Source organism: Marmota flaviventris, chromosome 2 (assembly GCF_047511675.1).
Source record: "Marmota flaviventris isolate mMarFla1 chromosome 2, mMarFla1.hap1, whole genome shotgun sequence".
Taxonomy (NCBI): domain Eukaryota; kingdom Metazoa; phylum Chordata; class Mammalia; order Rodentia; family Sciuridae; genus Marmota; species Marmota flaviventris.
The window spans coordinates 180,093,069-180,103,754 of NC_092499.1; the positions used below are offsets into that span (position 1 = coordinate 180,093,069).

The 10,686-nt window shown below is 38.0% G+C and overlaps 1 non-coding gene across 1 annotated transcript; it reads right to left on the reverse strand.

Annotated features, from left to right (window-relative positions):
• Positions 1-3,574: 3,574 nt before the first annotated feature.
• Trnaa-ugc (transfer RNA alanine (anticodon UGC)) lies at positions 3,575-3,647 on the reverse strand. Its single transcript has one exon. It is a non-coding gene; the product is annotated as a tRNA-Ala (tRNA).
• Positions 3,648-10,686: the final 7,039 nt, after the last annotated feature.

The following is a 10,686-nucleotide window of genomic DNA, read 5'->3' on the forward strand; positions in this document are numbered from 1 at the left end:
AGAAACATTCCCCTTTTGGGTAAGGTTGTTGAAGCAGAGTATGATAAACTAAATCATCTTCTCCAAAACGTTGAATAAAATCTACATCAAGTGGATTGTAGTCTAAATTTGCATTGAGTTAGGTATATAATTCACAGAGAAATATTATATGTAATAATAAACTCAGGTCAACTCTTCCCCTCTTTCTTGAGGTTCATGTTCTTCAGAAAATGAGGCATGAATATGAGGTCTGAAATAGGAGACATTTGGGAAAAACTTTTGTTTTTTTTTACTTTTCTAGCCTCTTTTCTGATTTTGCCCTTTGTTTTCATATTGCCTCTTGCTGTTCTGTCTCTCTCTCCCTTTTCATTGTGGGTGTTTTTTTTTAAGTTGTGTGTGTGTGTGTGTTTTCATTGTGTGTGTGTGTGTGTTTTAAGTGGTGCTAGAGATTGAACCTGTGGTCCTATGCATGCTATGCAAGTGATCTACCACAGAGCTACATCCCAAACCTTTTTTTTATATTTTATTTTGGACCGGGTCTCACTAAGTTCCCAGGCTGGCCTCAAACTTGAGGTCCTCTGGCCTCAGCCTCGAGAGTAGCTTTCTCCATCTGCTTTTGTCTACTTATTTCCTTCCTTTAATGATCAAACAGTGCCCCTCCCCCCAAATCTAGCTCTTACTGAAAGCAGACATCTTTTTTTTCTTTCTTGGTAATCAAATCAAAATTGCCCAGGCAAGTGTCTCATATTTTCTAAATATTGTCACAATTACTACTTAACCAACTCCTGTGATCTGGGGATCCCCTTCTAGAAGAAACAGGTACTCAATGGTTCACAGTCAGGGCTCAGAGTAGGCAACTCAATGAATTATAGCCACTAGTATGCTCTGTAAGGAATATCTGCCTCCCATACCCAATTACATACCTTAAAGTATCTTTTGTGAATGCCAAGTGCAATAACTAACAAGTGTACAGCTTTTAAAAATTATTTTTCATGAATAATCTCATTTTATTTTTTCAACAAACTTTGAGGTTGATATTGTTATTCTCATCTCCATGTACATGTCCAGAAATTGTACATATGAGGTTTGAAAGTTGAAATGACTTTCCCAAGATCATTCACCTAGTAATAGCCAGAACTAAGACTTCAGAAAGACCAAGTCCATATATCATGATCATTAGAGCACATCAAAAATAGATCTCCACAAAAGAATGAGAATAGGAGCAGGACCAGTGAAAATTAAAAAACAGAATCTGAACCTAGGGAGTCTTCTAAAGTCTTCATGTACTTGAAGAATCCTTCATGGAACTCCCTCTTGCCTCATTCCACTTCCCTTTCTCCTCTTTCAAAGCAAATGTGCGTAAACATCTTGTATAGCAGAATCTGTTCTGTGGGAAATGTCATAAACTGTTCATAAGCCACTTATATTTAAGTGATTTATTTTCTAGGTAGATAGCATCTGAGAGTTGGCTCTCAGCTCCTTATCATTCCTTGCCTGTGCAAGGAATGATAAGTCTCAAATTTAAGTGTTAGATTTCAGGCCTCAGCCTCCCCAGTATCAGGAATTACAGACATGTACCCCCATCCCCAGCTTACCTCTGCTTCATTAGTAATATCTCTACTTCCCATCTTTCACCACATATTCTAGGACACAAAATGCTTGTTGTCTGCATGTAGTGCTCTTGTTCCTCTTTCTCACTTCATCCCATAAATCTTAGCTCCTTACTGCCCTCACCTTCAGGATGCACAAGGTACCCCTCCTCCATTCCTTTGTGAGGTCCTGAAAGAGAGACAGACTGTCTTATTTATCTTTGTATCCTCGGACTCAATCTCACTGGTATAGTAATAGGTAGATATCAATATGTATCTGTTGAGCTCAGCTAAGGATAGGTGGAGACAAAGGTGGTTAAGGGAAACTATTCTATGTCTTCATGGTCTCTCTCTGCAGATGAAGAGTCAGTTTCATCCTCTTTGTCAGGGCCTCAGCCTGGAAGTTCCTTGTCTAATATCAAAGTTAAGAAAGGGCTGGTCCCTTGGAAATCAGGACACTGAGAATATGATGCATGACTTTGAGCTGTCTCCATTATGTCCTTTCTCCTCTAGTCTCCAATTTCTTCTTCTTTTTTTCTTTTTTTTTTTATTTGTTCTTTTTAGTTATTCATGACAGTAGAATTGATTTTGACATATTTATACAAGCATGGAATATATCTTATTCTAATTAGGATCCCAGTCTTGTTGATGTACATGATGTTGAAGATTTACTGTGGTACATTCATATATGTACATAGGAATCCAGTTTCTTCTTCACTGGGTTCCTCAGCGAACGTGGATGTGGTCAAGTTTCAGTCTAATTCCTGGAGGAGGCAGGGAGTCTCATTCTCTCTCCCCACTCTCTTTTTCCTCCTCGTGGTTCTTGTTCTTTCCTACCACAGAAGGGCTTCCTTATGCAACCAGGGTAGAAAGGTATGACAGCTTGAAGCTTCCACAGTCCCATTTTAGAAACCCAAGTGGACAAATACTCTCATGAGAAAATATTCTACCTTCTTGGGTCGCATGACTGCTCCTTGGACCAACTACATTTGCCAGGGAATGGAGGAACTATTTGTCTAGGTTTGAGGCAAATCTTCACATTACCCTCCCCTCACTGCCTGCCACCACTCGTAGTTTTGGTTAGTGGTGTGGAGTAATAAGATCCTCCCAGACTTATTAGCTACAACACATGTTACAGTAAATGTTGATACAGAATAGTACACAAATGTCCATAGTAGCTTTATAAAATTCAGAAATGACTCCTATGTTCCTCAATAGATGTCATCAAGGTATTGTGGATCTCCTAAAATCAAAGGAAATCAGTAGAGGAAAGGGACCAAGAATGGGAGACGGGCTGGGAGGAAGTGCTGGGGAGGGATATTAGCCAAATGATATTATTATATTATATATATTATATTTGCAACAACAAATGCCATTAGTATGTACAACTATAATGCACCAATAAAAATAATGTGGAAAAAATAAGTTTCCTCAGTAGGTAACTAGGTAAACAAATCTGTTAAGTAAGCCTAATGAGGGCTGGGGATGTGGCTCAAGCGGTCGCGCGCTCACCTGGCATGCGTGCGGCCCGGGTTCGATCCTCAGCACCACATACAAACAAAGATGTTGTGTTCACCGAAAACTAAAAAATAAATATTAAAAAATTCTCTTTCTCTCTAAAAAAAAGTAAGCCTAATGAAACCTCAGCAATAACAATAAATTAAATTTTCAACAACATCAGTGAACCTCAGCCACAGTGGCACACGTCCATAAACCCAACTACAGAGGAGGCTAAGTGGATTGCAAGTTCGAGGCCAGGCTGGCCAGCTCAATGAGACTCTGCTTCAAATAAAAAAGGGCTGGGGATATAGTTCAGTGGTAGAGTGCTTATGGTTTTAATTTCCAGTATTGCAACAAAACACAACATCAAGCTGAGCAAAAGAAGCCATACACAAAATACAAAGTATTTGATTTCATTTTTTGGAAACTTTAGAAAAGACAGGTGTAATTTATTTTTATTTTTAGTTTTAGATGAACGCAATATCTTTATTTTTATTTATTTTTTTATGTGGTGCTGGGGATTGAACCCAGGGCCTCACGCATGCAAGGCAAGCGCTCTACCACTGAGCTACAACCCCAGTCCTAAAGACAGATGTAATTTATAATAGTGAAAATATACACGGGTTGCCTGGGTGTGTATAGGGGGAAAAGCATTGAGAAGCAAATGTTGAGATATCGATAATCTCCAGGTTATAGTGGTTGCACAGGTAAATAATTTGTCAAAAGTCACCAAAACATAAACTTGAAATGGGTGCATTTTATTATAAATAAATTATGCCTCAATAAAAGTTATCTTATAATATGTCTATGTAAAGTGAGGGCTGAGACACTTTGATGACAATCACAATATTGGTCTTTCAGGATAAAGCCCCAGATCCCTCTTTAGTTGGGACTCGAACTGGCCCTGCAACCCCAACTTTAATGTGTCCTCCTCTCCTGTATCATGGCTTCCCACTTTAAAGGCACTTCCTTAAAAATTCCAAGCTGTCTTCCTGGCTCTGAGTCTCCACAGGTGTTGCTCCCTCTGCCCAGCAGAGTCCACCAGGCAAGCAGCTCTTCCTTTAGGACGCAGCCCAAACTCTCATCCTGCTGCCTTTCTAGATGCCTTCAGGCACAATGTACTAACTCCTCTTCTCTCTGCTTCAGACTCTGAACATCCTATTTTTTTTTTATTTCTTTGCACATCCACTCCTCTACCAAACTATGAACTCCTGAGGGCAGGCATGAAAGAAGTTTCTTCCCTAGACATAAGCTTAGTGATGTTTGAAACATTCGTAAAATAGAGATTAAGCAGAAACTCCTTAGTTGCTTACTACACAGCAGAAACTGTGCCAGCATTTTTTACCTCCTGGTTGAGATTAATTGTTCTCTGGCTGTGACATCATTGTTTCAGAGAAAAATTATGATTTGAGAGAGTACAGTCCAGCAACATTCATTTCTCAGGCATCTCAAACATTATCCCCAAACATTTTTTTCTAATTATGAAGAGCTTTCCTGCTAATTATTAATTCCATATGTATTTCAATGAAAATTTGATCCCTGTTTGCTTCATTCACATTCAATCCATCACATTTTTACTTTCAAGAACTATTTGATGTTCAAGAAGCCATTAGAGCCCCCATAATGCCCAATTCTGGGAAAAAGGATATGGATAAAATTAAACAAAACCAAATAACAAAATCCTCAAAGTTTAAGCAGAATCTTAATGAGGAAAATTATGCTACACTGTTTTGGCTTTTTAGACTCCAAGTAAGTCTGCATTGATTCAAGAGGCCCTCACATCTTTGTTACACATTTTCTCCCAAGGGACTGTGAGGAGATGAGAAAAGCTAGAGTTTGATGGATGTAGAAATGTTTGGCAGGATTTCAGTTTAGATTTTCTGGAAACCCTTTGCTAGAAAACACCTAACATTTCTGACTAAAACATCATAAATATTATTTTAAATGAACTTTGAGCTCTTTGTTTTGGGGGGAGGGGGTACTGGGGATTGAACTCAGGGACACTTGACCACTGAGCCACATCCCCAGCCCTATTTTGTATTTTATTTAGAAAACGGGTCTCACAGAGTTGCTTATCAGCTTGCTTTTTGCTGAGGCTGGCTTTGAACTTGCAATCCTCCTGCCTCCGGAGCCACTGGGATTACAGGTATATGCCACTGTGAGCGGCAACTTTGAGCTTCAAAGAGAGTAAAAATCTAGGATCTATCTATTCTCTCTCTCTCTCCCCTCTTAGTCTGGGAATCTAAAATACAGAAGGAGCTAAAACTCTCCTAGAAGAGAGCTAGGAATTGATCCTATGGTTAGAGCAGTAGAGGAGGCTGCTTACTCAGTAACCAATGGCCTAGTGTTTGGGCTGGAGATATAGCTCAGTAGTACAGTATACCTAGCACATGCGAGATTCTGAGTTAGATCCTCAACACACACACACACACACACACACAAGCTGGTGTTTTGGTGTTTTCATTGAAGCATAGAAAATGAAGCAGGAAATTAGAACTCAAATCCCCAGGAAAATATTGAACCTCCAGTCAATGCCTGAACTAGAGATCTTCCACTATCATAGACATATAATAAGGATGTATCCCTGTATAATAAGTGTTATCCTACATGGAAAAAAGTCTCCTTCTAGAACTTCTAACCTATCATCATCAGGTGGTTTTTGAGGATCATATTTACTCTAACCACATATTTTTATGAGCTTCAAGCCAAAACATTAAAGCAAAATATTGGTTCTTCATTGTTAGAGTTTGGATTTGAAATGCATTAAAGTCTTGGTCACCAACTGTGGCACTATTGTAAGGTGGTAGTCTTTAGGAGGTGCAACCTGGTGGAAGGAAGTTAGATCATTGGGTACATGCTCTGAAAAGGATGTTGGGATACCTGGCCCCTTCCTCTCTCTCCCTCCTTCGTAACTGTTATGAGGTAAACAGATTTCCTTCACCATGTGCTCTTGCCACAATGTACTGTGTTGTAATAGTCCCAAAGCAACAGAGACAATTGACCATGGGCTGAAATCATGAGCCAAAATAAACCTTTTCTCTCTTAAGCCTGTTATCTCAGGTATTTCGTTATAGTAATGAAAAACTGACACATACATGGAGGTATTTCACAAGAGTAAATACTAACCCTCTTTGGGCGGACACAACCTCAATCCATCATGGAGAAATAAGAATCCACAAAAAATTCAGGTAGATAAAGCCATACCAAAGATGAACTCTTAAATGTTAAAAAATATTACTTAAAAATGAAAATGAGTCAGGCCTAGTTGCACAGACCTATAATCCCAACTACTCAGGAGGCTAAAACAGTAGGATTACAAATTCAAGGGCAGGCTGGGTAACTGTTTTAGTCAGCTTTTTCAGTACTGTGACCAAAAGACCTGACAAAAACAATTAGAGGAGAAAAAGTTTATTGGGGGGCTCACAGCTTCAGAGCTCATTCCCTAGAAAGCCAGCTCCATACCTCAGGGCTTGAGGAGAGGCAGAACATCATGGCAGAAGGGTGTGGCAGAGGAAAGCAGCTAGGGACATGGCACCAGGAAACAGAGAGATCTCTGCTGAGTACAGACAAAATCTAAATCCCAAAAGCACATCCCCAGGGATCCACCTCCTTTAGCCATACTCTACCTGTCTATAGCTATCACTCAATTAATCCTTACCAAAGGATTAATTCACTGATTGGGTTAAGGTTCTCATAACCCAATCACTTCACCTCTAAACCTTCTTGCATTGTTTCACACATGAACTTTTGGGAGACACCTAATCTGAATCATAACAGTAATTTAAACCCTGTCTCAAAGTTTTTAAAAACTTTTAAATTTTAAAAAGGGCTAGCAGGACTGGGGCTGGGGCTCAGTGGTAGAGTGCTTGCCTAGCACTTGTGAGGCCCTGGGTTCGATCCTCAGCACCACATAAAAATCAATCAATCAATCAATTAATCAATCAATAAAAGTTATTGTGTACAACTACGAAAAAATTAAATAAATAAATAAATAAAATAAAAGCATTGTGTCCATCTACAACTTAAAAAATACATATTTTTTTTAAAAAAGGGGCTAGTAATGTAGCTCAGTGGTAGAATACCTGCCTAGCATATGTGAGGCCCAATATCAAGTGATGATGAGTACATGGAGTTAACTGAACTGCTCATACTTTGTGGATGGGAGTATCAAATTGTACAACCACTTTGGACAAATAATTGGAGTTTCCAATGAAGTTAAAACATTTTCTAAAATTGATATAGGAGCCGGGCTCGGTGGTGCACACCTGTAATGCCAGCGGCTCGGGAGGCTGAGACAGGAGGATCGCGAGTTCAAAGCCAGCCTCAGCAATGGCGAGGCACTAAGCAACTCAGTGAGACCCTGTCTCTAAATAAAATACAAAATAGGGTTGGGGATGTGGCTCAGTACTTGAGTGCCCCTGAGTTCAATCTCTAGTATCAAAACAAACAAACAGGGGCTGGAGTTGTAGCTCAGAGGTAGAACATTTGCCTTGTACATGTGAGGCACTGGGTTCAGTTCCCAGCACCATATATAAATAAGCAAATAAATAAAGGTCCATCAATAATTAAAAATATTTTAAAAAATAAACAATAAGGGCTGGGAATGTGGCTCAAGCGGTAGCGCGCTTGCCTGGCATGCGGGCGGCCCGGTTCGGTCCTCAGCACCACATACAAATGAAGATGTTGTGTCCGCTAAAAAATAAATATTACAAAATTCTCTCTCTCTCTCTCTCTCTCTCTCTCTCTCTCTCTCTCTCTCTCTCTCTTTAAAATAAATAAATAAATAAACAATAAGGAGACATGTGAAATGCTCAGTGATAGCCAGCAATGGTGAAATGTGAGGAAACAGTCTCATGCTCTGTAGGTGGGAATACAAACTGATTCAAATGTTAGTAAGAATAGCGGCTGCTTCAACTTTTATGGAAAGCAGTTTGACAATAACTTATCAAATGTTAAATGTTATGCATTTTGACCCATTGATTCTACCTTTATCTCAACAAAATAATTAGTTAAGTCCACAAACTGGCATGGACGAATTCAAATACATCTGCACAATGACATACAGAGTGTTCAGAGTCTGAAAACAATTTTATTTAAAAAAAAAAAAAAAAGAATCAGACACCTGCCCCCTTGATTCCTTCTGGTATACAGCTAAAAAACAGGTTTAGTCAGTAAAATCAAAGCCACAAATCAACTGAGGCAATGCATGTGTAGGAACTAACGAAACTACAGCATTGTAATAAATATTCTTTATACTAGGATATTATAACATCTCTAGAATTTTTTCTAAGGTGAGATGGCCCTTCTCAGGGCTAATAAACAGCCCACTGGGAGTATGCTTTCCTGTAACCTAACCAATCCCAAGGCATACCTCCTGTAGTTTGCCAATACACCCAAAAAACTGTACTAGGACCTGATCCCAGACATCTAGGAACCACCCTTATACTTTAGAATCTGCGGAAATTATTCAAGTTAGCCAATTCTGAATTATGTATACTGTCCTGTTTTCCTTTTCTGAAGAATCCCCAATAAAGGCTCTGGCCTGTTGCTTTTCCCTTGCTTCTATCTTCTGTATGCTAACCACCCAGGGGGGTTTCCATGTGACTTCTGTGAGTATAAAACTTTTGTTTGGGCTGGGGAGGTAGATCAGTGGTTAAACATGGATAAAATCTTGTATTCAATCTCCATTACTGCCCCAAACCAAAACCAAAACAAAAATTTATTTTCCTTAATATCTTCTGTGTCTCCTCTTGTGGCTGCACTTGACTGCCCACACCTAAAGAGTATAAAACACACTTTAATGGACCATGTTCTTTGAACTATGCTGCTAATGAGGGGCAACAAATTGAACATATCATGTATTGTAAGTCATATCAATAAATCTTTTGTTATGTGTTATTAACCTATTCTTCCTGTCTTTTTTGGCCCCTCTCTATTATACAGTTTTAATAATAAGATAGATCTGTTGGTACTAATATAGAAAGACCACAATTTATTAACTGAAAAAAATATAGCCAAAAATGTATCTTATAACAGTTGTATAAAAAGAAAAATACAATGTATGTGTATTTGTATATACATAATACAATTCTGAAGAATTTCATGTCTTATTTTTGTATATTGTTTCATTTTATGAGCCTTTATTTCCTTTATAACCAGAAAAACAATATAAACTTCTATTTGGAAAAGCCTGAATAAGCAATAGGCAAAACCTATTGAGGTTAGATGAAGGTTTGTAATTCCTATAAACTGACCAGGGCTTTGTCCCAAGCTGTCTCCTTGAATGCCCAAACTGAGACAGGAAAAGGGAAACAAATACTAGTAAAAAATTCAGAAAGTAAGGATAAAAGACTCAGTCTTTGATAGGGAAAGAGAGGAGCAAATCTTGTGGGGGAAAGGACTTTTCTCTTTGCATAAATAAGTAGAATTCTAGTATAAAGAATTGAGATGTACCTGGAAAGAAGGTGAAGATTCCCTCTTCTTCACGTTTTCTTCTGACCTCTGATTGCACATAATTCCTGTCAAGACTGAAAAAGGAAATGTTGCTGATCTGAATCTTTCATCCTACTTTTAACTTTTCAGATTCATAGTCAGGAACAATCAAACATTAACTGATGCAAAAAAAATGAGGAAGTGGGGTATTTCTGCATCACTTATCCAGTGGTCATCTCAGCTGTGTCTATATAATTCTTCAGGGCTTTAGCCTGGAAGCCAGGCCTATAAGAATTTTTTTCAACATGTCACAACAAGAATGCATGAGACTTACTATCCCAAGCTCCTGTTTGTACAAGGGCTAAGGGTTTGGTTTTGGTTTGGGTTGTTTTTTTTTAACTGTCATTCTCACTAGATCCTATTTGTAGTTTCGTAGGTTAGGGTTTAAAAGATTATTTCTAATTTCTTTGTGTGTCTTCCTGTTCAAATTCTCTGATGTTTTGGTTTTCTATGGATCATAAGTGTAATATACATGAGGTTCATTATCTAGATGAAAATATCATTTCTATGACAACATAATGAGTTGCAATGTATAATCAGTATATCTTATATAAGCTATAGAGTGATTTAAGTTTCGCTACATTTAATTAATACAGAAAATTTCAATCATATTACAGATCCAATTAAGTATGTAAAAAGACCTAGTATCTTCTAGGCCCATATTAAAGGTAAACTTCCAGCTAAAGATAGAATTATATTTTGTTTACTCTAGAACAAAACATTGGAATAATTTTTTTTTTTTTTTTTTTTTTTTTTTGGCTATTGGAGATCAAACCCAGGGGTGCTCTCTACTACTGAGCCAAATCTCCAGCCTTTTTCATTTATTATTTTGAGACAGGTCTTGCTAAGTTTCCCAGAGTGGCCTTGAACTTGTCATCCTCCTGCTTCAGCCTCCCAATTAATCTTTACTATATTGATACAGACAAAGATTTCTTAAGATACAAAAGCATTTAACCATAAAAGAAAATAATTGATGAATTTAACTTCATTAAGAAAGACCTACTTTTCAAAAAAATTTTCTTAAGAAAGTAAAAAGGCAAGCCTGAGACAGGAGAAAATACTTACAATACATATATCTGACAAAGAACTTATATCTAGAATACATTTTTTAAAACAAAACTCTTAA